Source organism: Syngnathus typhle, linkage group LG12, assembly GCF_033458585.1.
Source record: "Syngnathus typhle isolate RoL2023-S1 ecotype Sweden linkage group LG12, RoL_Styp_1.0, whole genome shotgun sequence".
Taxonomy (NCBI): domain Eukaryota; kingdom Metazoa; phylum Chordata; class Actinopteri; order Syngnathiformes; family Syngnathidae; genus Syngnathus; species Syngnathus typhle.
In genome coordinates, this window is record NC_083749.1 from 10522573 (window position 1) to 10540072 (window position 17500).

Below are 17500 nucleotides of genomic sequence, written 5' to 3' on the forward strand. Positions count from 1 at the left end.
CAGAAGACGGAGTTACGGAGTAAGTCAAGGACAGTATTCAACACGTGTTGACCGAAGATAAGCGGCAAGCTAACGGGAGCTAACACAGCCGACATGGAGCAGTTCAGGCCACCGTCTCCGCTGATAATCACGGGGAACCTCGCTGAAAACTGGCGCAGGTGGGAGCAGCGTTTCCAGCTCTATATGGTTGCTTCTGGCGCGGTGGATAAAAATGAGGGGGTTAAAATTGCCATCCTGCTCCACACTGTCGGCGAAGAGGCGCTGGAAGTGTATAATACACTTGCCATTACCCCAGAAGGGGAGGAAGCAACGATGGAGGAAGTTTTGGAAGCATTCAGAGGCTACTGCAGTCCACAAAAGAACGTTGTTTTTGAACGCCATCAGTTTTGGTCACACACAATGTCATCAGGAATATCGGTGGACAGATTCATCACAGAACTACGTCAGAAGAGCAAGAACTGTGAGTTTGGAAGACATGAAGATGACATGATAAGGGATAAATTGGTGTTCAGCATTAGTGATACCCATCTGAAAGAGAGACTGTTACGTGATAATGCACTTACTTTACGCAGAGCAATGGAAACATGTAGATCAGCAGAACTCGCCAAGTCACAAATACAAGCGATGCAAGCGTCACCTGTTGTCCATGATGCCTCAGTGGATGCGTTAAATAGAGCAAGAGTGCAAACACGCAGCTGGGACAAGAACAAACCAAGCTACAAGAAGCAGGTAATGACTGTGTGCCGTAAATGCGGAAACAAGCACGAGCCTCGTCAATGCCCAGCTTACGGCGCTGTGTGTCATAAATGTGGAAAAAATAACCACTTTTCAAAGGTGTGTAGGGGTGGCTATGAGAAAAATAGCCATTGTAAGACAAAGACTGTAAACAATTTAGAAAAAGAAATGGACTGTTTATACATAGGCATGATTGGAAATGGAACCAAGAAAACAGCACACCAAACAAAGGACACTGTATGGCGCGAAACAGCCACGATCAGAGGTGTTGCAATTGACTTCAAGCTGGACACTGGTGCTGACGCTAATGTGCTGCCCAGGCAGCTATACCAGCAGCTACCAGGTCCCGTTCAGCTGCGTCCAACAAAGACTATGTTGATAGCTTTTGGAGGGGCACGCCTGACAGCAGATGGTGTTGCATCTTTAGAATGCAGAACGTCTAAACGCAAGGCTGTGCTGGACTTCCACGTGAGTAGCCAAGCAGACAAGCCAATTCTAGGAGGGGAGGCTTGTGAAGAGCTGCAACTGGTGAAGAGGATGGGGTCGCTCGCGGCAAAGGCTCCACAACAACAACAACCGCCAGCCACCAAAGAGGAGCTACTACTAAGATATGCTGATGTATTCACAGGATTGGGGGAATTTCCTGGAGTTCATCACATACACGTCGACCCCAGCGTCACTCCTGTGATTCACGCATGCAGGAATGTACCCCTCTCCATCATGGATGCGCTGAAAGTGACAATCAAAGACTTACAAAACAGAAAAGTGATAACACCGGTGAATGAACCAACAGAATGGGTGAACAGTCTTGTTGCCACTAAGAAAAAGAACGGGTCGCTGAGGGTGTGTTTGGATCCTTGCAACCTGAATGAGGCAGTCAAGCGCCAGCATTACTCCATTCCTACTCCTGAAGATGTGCGCAGCAGACTGGCTGGAAAATCCGTCTTCTCCATCTTGGATGAGAAGGATGGGTACTGGCAGATCAAGCTAGATGAGCCATCATCTAAGCTCTGCACCTTCAACACGCCGTGGGGACGCTTTCGCTTCCTCAGGCTACCATTTGGGATTAAGTCGGCCAGTGAAGTCTTTCAACAAAAGAATTGTGAGACCTTCGGCGACATTCCAGGTGTGTACGTCATAGCAGACGACATGATTATAGCAGCATCGTCAGAGCAAGAACATGATGAAATCCTGCAGAAAGTAATGGAGAGAGCAAAGTCTGCCAATGTGAAATTTAACAAAGACAAAATCCAGTTCAAAGTGAACACAGTAAAATATATGGGACACATCATCACGGCAGCAGGACAGAGGGCTGATGACGCCAAGATCAAAGCGATTGTCGACATGCCGACCCCGGACGACAAACAAAGTCTCCAACGCCTGCTGGGAATGACAAAATTCCTGGCGCAGTACATACCAAATGAAGCCTCACTCACGGCACCCCTCAGACAGCTGCTAAAGAAGGACGTAGCATGGCAGTGGTGCCCACACCACAGCGCAGCACTACAGACGCTGAAGTCTACCCTCACACAAGCGCCTGTTCTGAGGTACTACGATCACAAGCAGCCGCTGACTCTGCAAGCAGATTCCTCAAAGGATGGGCTGGGAGCCTGTCTGCTGCAGGATGGCCACCCGGTGTGCTATGCATCAAGAGCGCTCACGGACACTGAAAAAAGATATGCGCAAATCGAGAAAGAGTTACTTGCCATAGTGTTTGCTGCTAAAAGGTTTCACCAGTATGTTTACGGAAGAACAGTAACAGTGCAGTCTGATCACAAACCTTTGGAGGTCATTGTGCGCAAACCACTGAGCAAAGCGCCAGCACGGCTGCAAGGGATGCTTCTACAACTACAGAGGTATGATTTGAATGTGACATATACACCAGGCAAACACATGTACATCGCGGACACGCTCTCACGCGCCACAGCGTGCAATGACAGTGGCAATCTCAATGAGAACCCTTGTGATGAGAGAGTTGTGTATGCCTTGGAAGCCACAGACGCGTTGAGTAACGAAACACTTAGCCAGCTGAAATCAGCAACGGCAGCAGATGGCGTGTTACAAGCTGTATGTGAGAGACACTTGAAGGGTTGGCCCATGAAAAAGAAAAGTCTGGACAGTAAACTACACAGTTACTGGCCAATGAGGGACAATATCAGCATCGTGAATGACATTGTGATGGTCGGAGACAAAATCATAATACCCGAGTGCTTCAAGAGAGTGATTTTGGAGAAGCTGCACCTTGCACACCAAGGCGTGCAGCGTACTAAAGCTAAAGCGAGAAAAGTCCTTTACTGGCCTGGCATGACACGAGACATAGAGACAATGGTGGAAAAATGTGTGCAGTGCCAGCAGCTACAGCCCAGACACCAGGCTGAGCCACTCATTCCACACCAGGTTCCTGAACTGCCATGGATGAAAGTTGGAGCTGACATCTTCGAGCTGCATGGTCAGTCATACCTGCTGTTGGTGGATTACCTGACAAAATATCCAGAAGTGCTCAACCTGACTGATAAAACAGCTCGCACGGTGATTCAGAAGATGAAGTCTGTCTTTGCCAGACATGGGATACCTAAGGAGGTAGTGAGTGATCATGTCCCATTCGCCAGCTATGAGATGCAGTCATTTGCAGCTTCATGGGAGTTCAAGCTCACACACTCCAGCCCAGGTTTTCCCTCTTCAAATGGAATGGCGGAGCGGGCCATAAAGACGGTAAAACACGCGCTGAAGAAAGCAGTGCAGACTGGCACTGACCCACATCTAGTGTTGCTGTCGCTGAGAAACACACCGGTGACAGGACTAAACCTGACACCTGCACAAATGTTGATGGGTAGAGTCCTGCGCAGCACACTTCCATGTTCCAGTGCTGTGCTGAAACAGTCATCCCCACAGCATATTCTCGAAAGAATACAGGACTTGCAGTCCCGGCAAAAGCAACACTACGACCAGCGTGCAAAGCAACTGCCAGTGCTGACCCCAGGAGACACGGTGCACATGCAGACGCGACGCGGCTGGGAGCCAGCGGTTGTCATCAGGCAGCGAGATGAACCACGCTCCTACACTGTACAGACACCGGCAGGGAGGACACGCAGGAGGAACAGGCGACATCTGAGAAAGATACACCCAAGCCTGTTCAAAGACTCTCACCCTGATGAACATTTGGACTCTGAGTTTCAACATACTCAGGCTACTGCAACAGTGGACTCACCACCACTGGAACCGGTACCACGCAACCCTTGTCCTGTGCCTGTGGACAGCATGCCCACATGCTATACCAGGAGTGGCAGAGCAGTTAGGCGCCCTGCCAGGTACACTGAATGACAAAGTGATGTTGTTACTCAATGTTAAGAAAGAAAGTGATGGAGAAATTAAAGTGTGGATGTTTTGTGTTTATCGTGAAGTGTTATAAAATGTTATAGGTTCGGAAGGAAAAAAAAAAAAGATTGTTGAAAGCCATTTGGGTTGTTGAAACATGATTTGTTTGTAATTGATATATGCATGTCGAAATTGTGATCAATGTTGATACCAAAGAGTTAAGGTAACCGATACTAGATAAGCTACTTCTCAGTTGGAAAAGAGGGATGTGGTAGATTGGAATCGAGCACTCGGTGCTCGACTGTGTGGTCTGTCTGTATTGAGAGTCGGGGAGATGTTGACTGAGCGGGCAGTAAAAGATCGACTTGTACTGCATCCTTGCCTCCGTGTATTATTGGTGAAACAACCAGTAAGCAACCCACCGTTAGTGACAACACTACAACAGTGTATCAGAGCATAAAGTCACAACACACCCATTACGTATGGCATTCGGAAACTGCAAGCCGAGTTTAAACTCCGACATTGAAATTATAACCCGAGTTTCCAACCTAGTGGCGTCATCCGTAGCATTATATATAAAACACACATTTTTTAATGTGATCACGGCTTACGGCCATACTACCCTGAGAACGCCCGATCTCGTCCGATCTCGGAAGCTAAGCAGGGTCGGGCCTGGTTAGTACTTGGATGGGAGACCGCCTGGGAATACCAGGTGCTGAAAGCTTTATTTATTTATTTATTTATTTGTTTATTTATTTATTTATTTATTTATTTATTTATTTATTTATTTATTTGTTTATTTATTTATTTATTTACTTACTTACTTACTTACTTACAACACCCATTACGTATGGCATTCGGAAACTGCAAGCCGAGTTTAAACTCCGACATTGAAATTATAACCCGAGTTTCCAACCTAATGGCGTCATCCGTAGCATTATATATAAAACGCACGATTTTTAATGTGATCACGGCTTACGGCCATGCTACCCTGAGAACGCCCGATCTCGTCCGATCTCGGAAGCTAAGCAGGGTCGGGCCTGGTTAGTACTTGGATGGGAGACCGCCTGGGAATACCAGGTGCTGTAAGCTTTATTTATTTATTTATTTATTTATTTATTTATTTATTTATTTACTTACTTACTTACTTACTTACTTACTTACTTACTTACTTACTTACTTACTTACTTACTTACTTACTTACTTACTTACTTACTTACTTACTTACTTACTTACTTACTTACTTACTTACTTACTTACTTACTTACTTACTTACTTACTTACTTACTTACTTACAACACCCATTACGTATGGCATTCGGAAACTGCAAGCCGAGTTTAAACTCCGACATTGAAATTATAACCCGAGTTTCCAACCTAGTGGCGTCATCCGTAGCATTATATATAAAACGCACGATTTTTAACGTGATCACGGCTTACGGCCATACTACCCTGAGAACGCCCGATCTCGTCCGATCTCGTAAGCTAAGCAGGGTCGGGCCTGGTTAGTACTTGGATGGGAGACCGCCTGGGAATACCAGGTGCTGAAAGCTTTATTTATTTATTTATTTATTTATTTGTTTATTTATTTATTTATTTATTTATTTATTTATTTATTTATTTACTTACTTACTTACTTACTTACTTACTTACTTACTTACTTACAACACCCATTACGTATGGCATTCGGAAACTGCAAGCCGAGTTTAAACTCCGACATTGAAATTATAACCCGAGTTTCCAACCTGTGGCGTCATCCGTAGCATTATATATAAAATGCACGATTTTTAATGTGATCACGGCTTACGGCCATACTACCCTGAGAACGCCCGATCTCGTCCGATCTCGGAAGCTAAGCAGGGTCGGGCCTGGTTAGTACTTGGATGGGAGACCGCCTGGGAATACCAGGTGCTGTAAGCTTTATTTATTTATTTATTTATTTATTTATTTATTTATTTATTTATTTATTTACTTACTTACTTACTTACTTACTTACTTACTTACTTACTTACTTACTTACAACACCCATTACGTAGTCAAGTCAAGTCAAGTTTATTTGTATAGCCCTAAATCACAAGCAGTCTCAAAGGGCTTCACATAGACAGAAATTGACAATTATTCTCAAAGCATGGCATTCGGAAACTGCAAACCGAGTTTAAACTCCGACATTGAAATTATAACCCGAGTTTCCAACCTATATTGTGTGGCGTCATCCGTAGCATTGTAGTTCACGTCTTTTACCGCTAGAGAGCAGACTATGTACAGTGAATAAAGAGGCTGGCTCCCTGTGAACTCAAAGCAGCAGTTTTTATTTGTAAAAGAAACCAAAACAACACATTGCGCTTACATGTAGGGTTTTTCCACTTTTCATGACATATACAGCAAAATGCAGGTCGTAATGGCAAATTTGTGCTACCACATAAAAAGCTGTCAATAACGTTTCATGATAACCATGTTTCCATGAAACGCCCTTTCAGGGGCGATTGTGTCTATAAAATGCATGATTTTGAATGTGATCACGGCTTACGGCCATACTACCCTGAGAACGCCCGATCTCGTCCGATCTCGGAAGCTAAGCAGGGTCGGGCCTGGTTAGTACTTGGATGGGAGACCGCCTGGGAATACCAGGTGCTGTTCGCTTTATTTATTTATTTATTTATTTATTTATTTATTTATTTATTTATTTACTTACTTACTTACTTACTTACTTACTTACTTACTTACTTACTTACTAACTTACTTACTTACTTACTTACAACACCCATTACGTATGGCATTCGGAAACTGCAAGCCGAGTTTAAACTCCGACATTGAAATCACAACCCGCGTTTCCAACCGTGGCGTCATCCGTAGCATTATATATAAAACGCACAATTTTTAATGTGATCACGGCTTACGGCCATACTACCCTGAGAACGCCCGATCTCGTCCGATCTCGGAAGCTAAGCAGGGTCGGGACTGGTTAGTACTTGGATGGGAGACCGCCTGGGAATACCAGGTGGTGTAAGCTTTATTTATTTATTTATTTATTTATTTATTTATTTATTTATTTATTTATTTATTTATTTATTTATTTATTTATTTATTTATTTATTTACTTACTTATTTATTTACTTACTTACTTACTTACGATTTTTAATGTGATCCCGGCTTACGGCCATACTACCCTGAGAAAGCCCGATCTCGTCTGATCTCGGAAGCTAAGCAGGGTCGGGCCTGGTTAGTACTTGGATGGGAGACCGCCTGGGAATACCAGGTGCTGTAAGCTTTATTTATTTATTTATTTATTTATTTATTTATTTATTTACTTACTTACTTACTTACTTACTTACTTACTTACTTACTTACTTACTTACTTACTTACTTACTTACTTACTTACTTACTTACTTACTTACTTACTTACTTACTTACTTACTTACTTACAACACCCATTACGTATGGCATTCGGAAACTGCAAGCCGAGTTTAAACTCCGACATTGAAATTATAACCCGAGTTTCCAACCTAGTGGCGTCATCCGTAGCATTATATATAAAACGCACGATTTTTAATGTGATCACGGCTTACGGCTATGCTACCCTGAGAACGCCCGATCTCGTCTGATCTCGGAAGCTAAGCAGGGTCGGGCCTGGTTAGTACTTGGATGGGAGACCGCCTGGGAATACCAGGTGCTGTAAGCTTTATTTATTTATTTATTTATTTATTTATTTATTTATTTATTTACTTACTTACTTACTTACTTACTTACTTACTTACTTACTTACTTACTTACTTACTTACTTACTTACTTACTTACTTACTTACTTACTTACTTACTTACAACACCCATTACGTATGGCATTCGGAAACTGCAAGCCGAGTTTAAACTCCGACATTGAAATTATAACCCGCGTTTCCAACCTAGTGGCGTCATCCGTAGCATTATATATAAAACGCACGATTTTTAATGTGATCACGGCTTACGGCTATACTACCCTGAGAACGCCCGATCTCGTATGATCTCGGCAGCTAAGCAGGGTCGGGCCTCGTTAGTACTTGGATGGGAGACCGCCTGGGAATACCAGGTGCTGTAAGCTTTATTTATTTATTTATTTATTTATTTATTTATTTATTTATTTATTTATTTATTTATTTATTTATTTATTTATTTATTTATTTATTTATTTATTTATTTATTTACTTACTTACTTACTTACTTACTTACTTACTTACTTACTTACTTACTTACTAACTTACTTACTTACTTACTTACAACACCCATTACGTATGGCATTCGGAAACTGCAAGCCGAGTTTAAACTCCGACATTGAAATTATAACCCGCGTTTCCAACCTAGTGGCGTCATCCGTAGCATTATATATAAAACGCACGATTTTTAATGTGATCACGGCTTACGGCCATACTACCCTGAGAACGCCCGATCTCGTCCAATCTCGGAAGCTAAGCAGGGTCGGGCCTGGTTAGTACTTGGATGGGAGACCGCCTGGGTATACCAGGTGCTGTAAGCTTTATTTATTTATTTATTTATTTATTTATTTATTTATTTATTTATTTATTTATTTATTTATTTATTTATTTACTTACTTACTTACTTACTTACTTACTTACTTACAACACCCATTACGTATGGCATTCGGAAACTGCAAGCCGAGTTTAAACTCCGACATTGAAATTATAACCCGAGTTTCCAACCTGTGGCGTCATCCGTAGCATTATATATAAAATGCACGATTTTTAATGTGATCACGGCTTACGGCCATACTACCCTGAGAACGCCCGATCTCGTCCGATCTCGGAAGCTAAGCAGGGTCGGGCCTGGTTAGTACTTGGATGGGAGACCGCCTGGGAATACCAGGTGCTGTAAGCTTTATTTATTTATTTATTTATTTATTTATTTATTTATTTATTTATTTATTTATTTATTTACTTACTTACTTACTTACTTACTTACTTACTTACTTACTTACAACACCCATTACGTATGGCATTCGGAAACTGCAAACCGAGTTTAAACTCCGACATTGAAATTATAACCCGAGTTTCCAACCTATATTGTGTGGCGTCATCCGTAGCATTGTAGTTCACGTCTTTTACCGCTAGAGAGCAGACTATGTACAGTGAATAAAGAGGCTGGCTCCCTGTGAACTCAAAGCAGCAGTTTTTATTTGTAAAAGAAACCAAAACAACACATTGCGCTTACATGTAGGGTTTTTCCACTTTTCATGACATATACAGCAAAATGCAGGTCGTAATGGCAAATTTGTGCTACCACATAAAAAGCTGTCAATAACGTTTCATGATAACCATGTTTCCATGAAACGCCCTTTCAGGGGCGATTGTGTCTATAAAATGCATGATTTTGAATGTGATCACGGCTTACGGCCATACTACCCTGAGAACGCCCGATCTCGTATGATCTCGGCAGCTAAGCAGGGTCGGGCCTCGTTAGTACTTGGATGGGAGACCGCCTGGGAATACCAGGTGCTGTAAGCTTTATTTATTTATTTATTTATTTATTTATTTATTTATTTATTTATTTATTTATTTATTTATTTATTTATTTATTTATTTATTTATTTATTTATTTATTTACTTACTTACTTACTTACTTACTTACTTACTAACTTACTTACTTACTTACTTACAACACCCATTACGTATGGCATTCGGAAACTGCAAGCCGAGTTTAAACTCCGACATTGAAATTATAACCCGCGTTTCCAACCTAGTGGCGTCATCCGTAGCATTATATATAAAACGCACGATTTTTAATGTGATCGCGGCTTACGGCCATACTACCCTGAGAACGCCCGATCTCGTCCGATCTCGGAAGCTAAGCAGGGTCGGGCCTGGTTAGTACTTGGATGGGAGACCGCCTGGGTATACCAGGTGCTGTAAGCTTTATTTATTTATTTATTTATTTATTTATTTATTTATTTATTTATTTATTTATTTATTTATTTATTTATTTATTTATTTATTTATTTATTTATTTATTTACTTACTAACTTACTTACTTACTTACTTACAACACCCATTACGTATGGCATTCGGAAACTGCAAGCCGAGTTTAAACTCCGACATTGAAATTATAACCCGCGTTTCCAACCTAGTGGCGTCATCCGTAGCATTATATATAAAACGCACGATTTTTAATGTGATCACGGCTTACGGCTATACTACCCTGAGAACGCCCGATCTCGTATGATCTCGGCAGCTAAGCAGGGTCGGGCCTCGTTAGTACTTGGATGGGAGACCGCCTGGGAATACCAGGTGCTGTAAGCTTTATTTATTTATTTATTTATTTATTTATTTATTTATTTATTTATTTATTTATTTATTTATTTATTTATTTATTTATTTATTTATTTATTTATTTATTTACTTACTTATTTATTTACTTACTTACTTACTTACGATTTTTAATGTGATCCCGGCTTACGGCCATACTACCCTGAGAAAGCCCGATCTCGTCTGATCTCGGAAGCTAAGCAGGGTCGGGCCTGGTTAGTACTTGGATGGGAGACCGCCTGGGAATACCAGGTGCTGTAAGCTTTATTTATTTATTTATTTATTTATTTATTTATTTATTTATTTACTTACTTACTTACTTACTTACTTACTTACTTACTTACTTACTTACTTACTTACTTACTTACTTACTTACTTACTTACTTACTTACTTACTTACTTACTTACTTACTTACTTACTTACAACACCCATTACGTATGGCATTCGGAAACTGCAAGCCGAGTTTAAACTCCGACATTGAAATTATAACCCGAGTTTCCAACCTAGTGGCGTCATCCGTAGCATTATATATAAAACGCACGATTTTTAATGTGATCACGGCTTACGGCTATGCTACCCTGAGAACGCCCGATCTCGTCTGATCTCGGAAGCTAAGCAGGGTCGGGCCTGGTTAGTACTTGGATGGGAGACCGCCTGGGAATACCAGGTGCTGTAAGCTTTATTTATTTATTTATTTATTTATTTATTTATTTATTTATTTACTTACTTACTTACTTACTTACTTACTTACTTACTTACTTACTTACTTACTTACTTACTTACTTACTTACTTACTTACTTACTTACTTACAACACCCATTACGTATGGCATTCGGAAACTGCAAGCCGAGTTTAAACTCCGACATTGAAATTATAACCCGCGTTTCCAACCTAGTGGCGTCATCCGTAGCATTATATATAAAACGCACGATTTTTAATGTGATCACGGCTTACGGCTATACTACCCTGAGAACGCCCGATCTCGTATGATCTCGGCAGCTAAGCAGGGTCGGGCCTCGTTAGTACTTGGATGGGAGACCGCCTGGGAATACCAGGTGCTGTAAGCTTTATTTATTTATTTATTTATTTATTTATTTATTTATTTATTTATTTATTTATTTATTTATTTATTTATTTATTTATTTACTTACTTACTTACTTACTTACTTACTTACTTACTTACTTACTTACTTACTTACTAACTTACTTACTTACTTACTTACAACACCCATTACGTATGGCATTCGGAAACTGCAAGCCGAGTTTAAACTCCGACATTGAAATTATAACCCGCGTTTCCAACCTAGTGGCGTCATCCGTAGCATTATATATAAAACGCACGATTTTTAATGTGATCACGGCTTACGGCCATACTACCCTGAGAACGCCCGATCTCGTCCAATCTCGGAAGCTAAGCAGGGTCGGGCCTGGTTAGTACTTGGATGGGAGACCGCCTGGGTATACCAGGTGCTGTAAGCTTTATTTATTTATTTATTTATTTATTTATTTATTTATTTATTTATTTATTTACTTACTTACTTACTTACTTACTTACTTACTTACAACACCCATTACGTATGGCATTCGGAAACTGCAAGCCGAGTTTAAACTCCGACATTGAAATTATAACCCGAGTTTCCAACCTGTGGCGTCATCCGTAGCATTATATATAAAATGCACGATTTTTAATGTGATCACGGCTTACGGCCATACTACCCTGAGAACGCCCGATCTCGTCCGATCTCGGAAGCTAAGCAGGGTCGGGCCTGGTTAGTACTTGGATGGGAGACCGCCTGGGAATACCAGGTGCTGTAAGCTTTATTTATTTATTTATTTATTTATTTATTTATTTATTTATTTATTTATTTATTTATTTATTTATTTACTTACTTACTTACTTACTTACTTACTTACTTACTTACTTACAACACCCATTACGTATGGCATTCGGAAACTGCAAACCGAGTTTAAACTCCGACATTGAAATTATAACCCGAGTTTCCAACCTATATTGTGTGGCGTCATCCGTAGCATTGTAGTTCACGTCTTTTACCGCTAGAGAGCAGACTATGTACAGTGAATAAAGAGGCTGGCTCCCTGTGAACTCAAAGCAGCAGTTTTTATTTGTAAAAGAAACCAAAACAACACATTGCGCTTACATGTAGGGTTTTTCCACTTTTCATGACATATACAGCAAAATGCAGGTCGTAATGGCAAATTTGTGCTACCACATAAAAAGCTGTCAATAACGTTTCATGATAACCATGTTTCCATGAAACGCCCTTTCAGGGGCGATTGTGTCTATAAAATGCATGATTTTGAATGTGATCACGGCTTACGGCCATACTACCCTGAGAACGCCCGATCTCGTATGATCTCGGCAGCTAAGCAGGGTCGGGCCTCGTTAGTACTTGGATGGGAGACCGCCTGGGAATACCAGGTGCTGTAAGCTTTATTTATTTATTTATTTATTTATTTATTTATTTATTTATTTATTTATTTATTTATTTATTTATTTATTTATTTATTTATTTATTTATTTATTTATTTACTTACTTACTTACTTACTTACTTACTTACTAACTTACTTACTTACTTACTTACAACACCCATTACGTATGGCATTCGGAAACTGCAAGCCGAGTTTAAACTCCGACATTGAAATTATAACCCGCGTTTCCAACCTAGTGGCGTCATCCGTAGCATTATATATAAAACGCACGATTTTTAATGTGATCGCGGCTTACGGCCATACTACCCTGAGAACGCCCGATCTCGTCCGATCTCGGAAGCTAAGCAGGGTCGGGCCTGGTTAGTACTTGGATGGGAGACCGCCTGGGTATACCAGGTGCTGTAAGCTTTATTTATTTATTTATTTATTTATTTATTTATTTATTTATTTATTTATTTATTTATTTATTTATTTATTTATTTATTTATTTATTTATTTATTTACTTACTAACTTACTTACTTACTTACTTACAACACCCATTACGTATGGCATTCGGAAACTGCAAGCCGAGTTTAAACTCCGACATTGAAATTATAACCCGCGTTTCCAACCTAGTGGCGTCATCCGTAGCATTATATATAAAACGCACGATTTTTAATGTGATCACGGCTTACGGCTATACTACCCTGAGAACGCCCGATCTCGTATGATCTCGGCAGCTAAGCAGGGTCGGGCCTCGTTAGTACTTGGATGGGAGACCGCCTGGGAATACCAGGTGCTGTAAGCTTTATTTATTTATTTATTTATTTATTTATTTATTTATTTATTTATTTATTTATTTATTTATTTATTTATTTATTTACTTACTTACTTACTTACTTACTTACTTACTTACTTACTTACTTACTTACTTACTAACTTACTTACTTACTTACTTACAACACCCATTACGTATGGCATTCGGAAACTGCAAGCCGAGTTTAAACTCCGACATTGAAATTATAACCCGCGTTTCCAACCTAGTGGCGTCATCCGTAGCATTATATATAAAACGCACGATTTTTAATGTGATCACGGCTTACGGCCATACTACCCTGAGAACGCCCGATCTCGTCCAATCTCGGAAGCTAAGCAGGGTCGGGCCTGGTTAGTACTTGGATGGGAGACCGCCTGGGTATACCAGGTGCTGTAAGCTTTATTTATTTATTTATTTATTTATTTATTTATTTATTTATTTATTTATTTATTTATTTATTTACTTACTTACTTACTTACTTACTTACTTACTTACTTACTTACAACACCCATTACGTATGGCATTCGGAAACTGCAAGCCGAGTTTAAACTCCGACATTGAAATTATAACCCGAGTTTCCAACCTGTGGCGTCATCCGTAGCATTATATATAAAATGCACGATTTTTAATGTGATCACGGCTTACGGCCATACTACCCTGAGAACGCCCGATCTCGTCCGATCTCGGAAGCTAAGCAGGGTCGGGCCTGGTTAGTACTTGGATGGGAGACCGCCTGGGAATACCAGGTGCTGTAAGCTTTATTTATTTATTTATTTATTTATTTATTTATTTATTTATTTATTTATTTATTTATTTATTTATTTACTTACTTACTTACTTACTTACTTACTTACTTACTTACTTACAACACCCATTACGTATGGCATTCGGAAACTGCAAACCGAGTTTAAACTCCGACATTGAAATTATAACCCGAGTTTCCAACCTATATTGTGTGGCGTCATCCGTAGCATTGTAGTTCACGTCTTTTACCGCTAGAGAGCAGACTATGTACAGTGAATAAAGAGGCTGGCTCCCTGTGAACTCAAAGCAGCAGTTTTTATTTGTAAAAGAAACCAAAACAACACATTGCGCTTACATGTAGGGTTTTTCCACTTTTCATGACATATACAGCAAAATGCAGGTCGTAATGGCAAATTTGTGCTACCACATAAAAAGCTGTCAATAACGTTTCATGATAACCATGTTTCCATGAAACGCCCTTTCAGGGGCGATTGTGTCTATAAAATGCATGATTTTGAATGTGATCACGGCTTACGGCCATACTACCCTGAGAACGCCCGATCTCGTATGATCTCGGCAGCTAAGCAGGGTCGGGCCTCGTTAGTACTTGGATGGGAGACCGCCTGGGAATACCAGGTGCTGTAAGCTTTATTTATTTATTTATTTATTTATTTATTTATTTATTTATTTATTTATTTATTTATTTATTTATTTATTTATTTATTTATTTATTTATTTATTTATTTATTTATTTATTTATTTATTTACTTACTTACTTACTTACTTACTTACTTACTAACTTACTTACTTACTTACTTACAACACCCATTACGTATGGCATTCGGAAACTGCAAGCCGAGTTTAAACTCCGACATTGAAATTATAACCCGCGTTTCCAACCTAGTGGCGTCATCCGTAGCATTATATATAAAACGCACGATTTTTAATGTGATCGCGGCTTACGGCCATACTACCCTGAGAACGCCCGATCTCGTCCGATCTCGGAAGCTAAGCAGGGTCGGGCCTGGTTAGTACTTGGATGGGAGACCGCCTGGGTATACCAGGTGCTGTAAGCTTTATTTATTTATTTATTTATTTATTTATTTATTTATTTATTTATTTATTTATTTATTTATTTATTTATTTATTTATTTATTTATTTATTTACTTACTAACTTACTTACTTACTTACTTACAACACCCATTACGTATGGCATTCGGAAACTGCAAGCCGAGTTTAAACTCCGACATTGAAATTATAACCCGCGTTTCCAACCTAGTGGCGTCATCCGTAGCATTATATATAAAATGCACGATTTTTAACGTGATCACGGCTTACGGCCATACTACCCTGAGAACGCCCGATCTCGTCCGATCTCGTAAGCTAAGCAGGGTCGGGCCTGGTTAGTACTTGGATGGGAGACCGCCTGGGAATACCAGGTGCTGTAAGCTTTATTTATTTATTTATTTACTTACTTACTTACTTACTTACTTACTTACTTACTTACTTACTTACTTACTTACTTACTTACTTACTTACTTACTTACTTACTTACTTACTTACAACACCCATTACGTATGGCATTCGGAAACTGCAAGCCGAGTTTAAACTCCGACATTGAAATTATAACCCGAGTTTCCAACCTAGTGGCGTCATCCGTAGGATTATATATAAAACGCACATTTTTTAATGTGATCACGGCTTACGGCCATACTACCCTGAGAACGCCCGATCTCGTCCGATCTCGGAAGCTAAGCAGGGTCGGGCCTGGTTAGTACTTGGATGGGAGACCGCCTGGGAATACCAGGTGCTGAAAGCTTTATTTATTTATTTATTTATTTATTTATTTATTTATTTATTTATTTATTTATTTATTTATTTATTTACTTACTTACTTACTTACTTACTTACTTACTTACTTACTTACTTACTTACTTACTTACAACACCCATTACGTATGGCATTCGGAAACTGCAAGCCGAGTTTAAACTCCGACATTGAAATTATAACCCGAGTTTCCAACCTAATGGCGTCATCCGTAGCATTATATATAAAACGCACGATTTTTAATGTGATCACGGCTTACGGCCATGCTACCCTGAGAACGCCCGATCTCGTCCGATCTCGGAAGCTAAGCAGGGTCGGGCCTGGTTAGTACTTGGATGGGAGACCGCCTGGGAATACCAGGTGCTGTAAGCTTTATTTATTTATTTATTTATTTATTTATTTATTTATTTATTTATTTATTTATTTATTTATTTACTTACTTACTTACTTACTTACTTACTTACTTACTTACTTACTTACTTACTTACTTACTTACTTACTTACTTACTTACTTACTTACTTACTTACAACACCCATTACGTATGGCATTCGGAAACTGCAAGCCGAGTTTAAACTCCGACATTGAAATTATAACCCACGTTTCCAACCGTGGCGTCATCCGTAGCATTATATATAAAACGCACGATTTTTAATGTGATCACGGCTTACGGCCATACTACCCTGAGAACGCCCGATCTCGTCCGGTCTCGGAAGCTAAGCAGGTTCGGGCCTGGTTAGTACTTGGATGGGAGACCGCCTGGGAATACCAGGTGCTGTAAGCTTTATTTATTTATTTATTTATTTATTTATTTATTTATTTATTTACTTACTTACTTACTTACTTACTTACTTACTTACTTACTTACTAACTTACTTACTTACTTACTTACAACACCCATTACGTATGGCATTCGGAAACTGCAAGCCGAGTTTAAACTCCGACATTGAAATTATAACCCGAGTTTCCAACCTAGTGGCGTCATCCGTAGCATTATATATAAAACGCACGATTTTTAATGTGATCACGGCTTACGGCCATACTACCCTGAGAACGCCCGATCTCGTCCGATCTCGGAAGCTAAGCAGGGTCGGGCCTGGTTAGTACTTGGATGGGAGACCGCCTGGGTATACCAGGTGCTGTAAGCTTTATTTATTTATTTATTTATTTATTTATTTATTTATTTATTTATTTATTTATTTATTTATTTATTTATTTATTTATTTATTTATTTATTTATTTATTTATTTATTTACTTACTAACTTACTTACTTACTTACTTACAACACCCATTACGTATGGCATTCGGAAACTGCAAGCCGAGTTTAAACTCCGACATT

General features: G+C 39.6%; 31 non-coding genes across 31 annotated transcripts; all 31 read left to right on the plus strand.

Moving 5' to 3' along the window:
• Positions 1 to 4655: 4655 nt before the first annotated feature.
• Positions 4656 to 4774, plus strand: LOC133164121 (5S ribosomal RNA). Its single transcript, XR_009716644.1, has one exon. It is a non-coding gene; the product is annotated as a 5S ribosomal RNA (ribosomal RNA).
• Positions 4775 to 5023: 249 nt separating this feature from the next.
• On the plus strand, positions 5024 to 5142 carry LOC133164959 (5S ribosomal RNA). The gene has a single exon (XR_009717437.1). It is a non-coding gene; the product is annotated as a 5S ribosomal RNA (ribosomal RNA).
• A 341-nt stretch (positions 5143 to 5483) lies between these two features.
• LOC133164465 (5S ribosomal RNA) lies at positions 5484 to 5602 on the plus strand. Its single transcript, XR_009716975.1, has one exon. It is a non-coding gene; the product is annotated as a 5S ribosomal RNA (ribosomal RNA).
• A 248-nt stretch (positions 5603 to 5850) lies between these two features.
• Positions 5851 to 5969, plus strand: LOC133164700 (5S ribosomal RNA). Its single transcript, XR_009717186.1, has one exon. It is a non-coding gene; the product is annotated as a 5S ribosomal RNA (ribosomal RNA).
• A 601-nt stretch (positions 5970 to 6570) lies between these two features.
• LOC133164318 (5S ribosomal RNA) lies at positions 6571 to 6689 on the plus strand. The gene has a single exon (XR_009716833.1). It is a non-coding gene; the product is annotated as a 5S ribosomal RNA (ribosomal RNA).
• A 251-nt stretch (positions 6690 to 6940) lies between these two features.
• On the plus strand, positions 6941 to 7059 carry LOC133164491 (5S ribosomal RNA). The gene has a single exon (XR_009716999.1). It is a non-coding gene; the product is annotated as a 5S ribosomal RNA (ribosomal RNA).
• Positions 7060 to 7198: 139 nt separating this feature from the next.
• Positions 7199 to 7317, plus strand: LOC133164221 (5S ribosomal RNA). The gene has a single exon (XR_009716739.1). It is a non-coding gene; the product is annotated as a 5S ribosomal RNA (ribosomal RNA).
• A 293-nt stretch (positions 7318 to 7610) lies between these two features.
• On the plus strand, positions 7611 to 7729 carry LOC133164216 (5S ribosomal RNA). The gene has a single exon (XR_009716734.1). It is a non-coding gene; the product is annotated as a 5S ribosomal RNA (ribosomal RNA).
• Positions 7730 to 8006: 277 nt separating this feature from the next.
• LOC133164518 (5S ribosomal RNA) lies at positions 8007 to 8125 on the plus strand. Its single transcript, XR_009717025.1, has one exon. It is a non-coding gene; the product is annotated as a 5S ribosomal RNA (ribosomal RNA).
• A 313-nt stretch (positions 8126 to 8438) lies between these two features.
• LOC133164468 (5S ribosomal RNA) lies at positions 8439 to 8557 on the plus strand. Its single transcript, XR_009716978.1, has one exon. It is a non-coding gene; the product is annotated as a 5S ribosomal RNA (ribosomal RNA).
• Positions 8558 to 8797: 240 nt separating this feature from the next.
• Positions 8798 to 8916, plus strand: LOC133164701 (5S ribosomal RNA). The gene has a single exon (XR_009717187.1). It is a non-coding gene; the product is annotated as a 5S ribosomal RNA (ribosomal RNA).
• Positions 8917 to 9423: 507 nt separating this feature from the next.
• LOC133164493 (5S ribosomal RNA) lies at positions 9424 to 9542 on the plus strand. The gene has a single exon (XR_009717001.1). It is a non-coding gene; the product is annotated as a 5S ribosomal RNA (ribosomal RNA).
• A 289-nt stretch (positions 9543 to 9831) lies between these two features.
• Positions 9832 to 9950, plus strand: LOC133164098 (5S ribosomal RNA). Its single transcript, XR_009716622.1, has one exon. It is a non-coding gene; the product is annotated as a 5S ribosomal RNA (ribosomal RNA).
• Positions 9951 to 10215: 265 nt separating this feature from the next.
• Positions 10216 to 10334, plus strand: LOC133164520 (5S ribosomal RNA). Its single transcript, XR_009717027.1, has one exon. It is a non-coding gene; the product is annotated as a 5S ribosomal RNA (ribosomal RNA).
• A 151-nt stretch (positions 10335 to 10485) lies between these two features.
• On the plus strand, positions 10486 to 10604 carry LOC133164222 (5S ribosomal RNA). Its single transcript, XR_009716740.1, has one exon. It is a non-coding gene; the product is annotated as a 5S ribosomal RNA (ribosomal RNA).
• A 297-nt stretch (positions 10605 to 10901) lies between these two features.
• LOC133164217 (5S ribosomal RNA) lies at positions 10902 to 11020 on the plus strand. Its single transcript, XR_009716735.1, has one exon. It is a non-coding gene; the product is annotated as a 5S ribosomal RNA (ribosomal RNA).
• A 269-nt stretch (positions 11021 to 11289) lies between these two features.
• Positions 11290 to 11408, plus strand: LOC133164521 (5S ribosomal RNA). Its single transcript, XR_009717028.1, has one exon. It is a non-coding gene; the product is annotated as a 5S ribosomal RNA (ribosomal RNA).
• Positions 11409 to 11701: 293 nt separating this feature from the next.
• On the plus strand, positions 11702 to 11820 carry LOC133164469 (5S ribosomal RNA). The gene has a single exon (XR_009716979.1). It is a non-coding gene; the product is annotated as a 5S ribosomal RNA (ribosomal RNA).
• Positions 11821 to 12040: 220 nt separating this feature from the next.
• On the plus strand, positions 12041 to 12159 carry LOC133164702 (5S ribosomal RNA). Its single transcript, XR_009717188.1, has one exon. It is a non-coding gene; the product is annotated as a 5S ribosomal RNA (ribosomal RNA).
• A 515-nt stretch (positions 12160 to 12674) lies between these two features.
• LOC133164494 (5S ribosomal RNA) lies at positions 12675 to 12793 on the plus strand. The gene has a single exon (XR_009717002.1). It is a non-coding gene; the product is annotated as a 5S ribosomal RNA (ribosomal RNA).
• A 289-nt stretch (positions 12794 to 13082) lies between these two features.
• On the plus strand, positions 13083 to 13201 carry LOC133164099 (5S ribosomal RNA). Its single transcript, XR_009716623.1, has one exon. It is a non-coding gene; the product is annotated as a 5S ribosomal RNA (ribosomal RNA).
• Positions 13202 to 13462: 261 nt separating this feature from the next.
• On the plus strand, positions 13463 to 13581 carry LOC133164523 (5S ribosomal RNA). The gene has a single exon (XR_009717029.1). It is a non-coding gene; the product is annotated as a 5S ribosomal RNA (ribosomal RNA).
• Positions 13582 to 13870: 289 nt separating this feature from the next.
• LOC133164470 (5S ribosomal RNA) lies at positions 13871 to 13989 on the plus strand. The gene has a single exon (XR_009716980.1). It is a non-coding gene; the product is annotated as a 5S ribosomal RNA (ribosomal RNA).
• A 240-nt stretch (positions 13990 to 14229) lies between these two features.
• Positions 14230 to 14348, plus strand: LOC133164703 (5S ribosomal RNA). The gene has a single exon (XR_009717189.1). It is a non-coding gene; the product is annotated as a 5S ribosomal RNA (ribosomal RNA).
• A 515-nt stretch (positions 14349 to 14863) lies between these two features.
• On the plus strand, positions 14864 to 14982 carry LOC133164495 (5S ribosomal RNA). Its single transcript, XR_009717003.1, has one exon. It is a non-coding gene; the product is annotated as a 5S ribosomal RNA (ribosomal RNA).
• Positions 14983 to 15291: 309 nt separating this feature from the next.
• Positions 15292 to 15410, plus strand: LOC133164100 (5S ribosomal RNA). The gene has a single exon (XR_009716624.1). It is a non-coding gene; the product is annotated as a 5S ribosomal RNA (ribosomal RNA).
• A 257-nt stretch (positions 15411 to 15667) lies between these two features.
• Positions 15668 to 15786, plus strand: LOC133164205 (5S ribosomal RNA). The gene has a single exon (XR_009716723.1). It is a non-coding gene; the product is annotated as a 5S ribosomal RNA (ribosomal RNA).
• Positions 15787 to 16035: 249 nt separating this feature from the next.
• LOC133164122 (5S ribosomal RNA) lies at positions 16036 to 16154 on the plus strand. The gene has a single exon (XR_009716645.1). It is a non-coding gene; the product is annotated as a 5S ribosomal RNA (ribosomal RNA).
• A 261-nt stretch (positions 16155 to 16415) lies between these two features.
• On the plus strand, positions 16416 to 16534 carry LOC133164961 (5S ribosomal RNA). The gene has a single exon (XR_009717439.1). It is a non-coding gene; the product is annotated as a 5S ribosomal RNA (ribosomal RNA).
• Positions 16535 to 16825: 291 nt separating this feature from the next.
• Positions 16826 to 16944, plus strand: LOC133164404 (5S ribosomal RNA). The gene has a single exon (XR_009716917.1). It is a non-coding gene; the product is annotated as a 5S ribosomal RNA (ribosomal RNA).
• Positions 16945 to 17189: 245 nt separating this feature from the next.
• LOC133164102 (5S ribosomal RNA) lies at positions 17190 to 17308 on the plus strand. Its single transcript, XR_009716626.1, has one exon. It is a non-coding gene; the product is annotated as a 5S ribosomal RNA (ribosomal RNA).
• Positions 17309 to 17500: the final 192 nt, after the last annotated feature.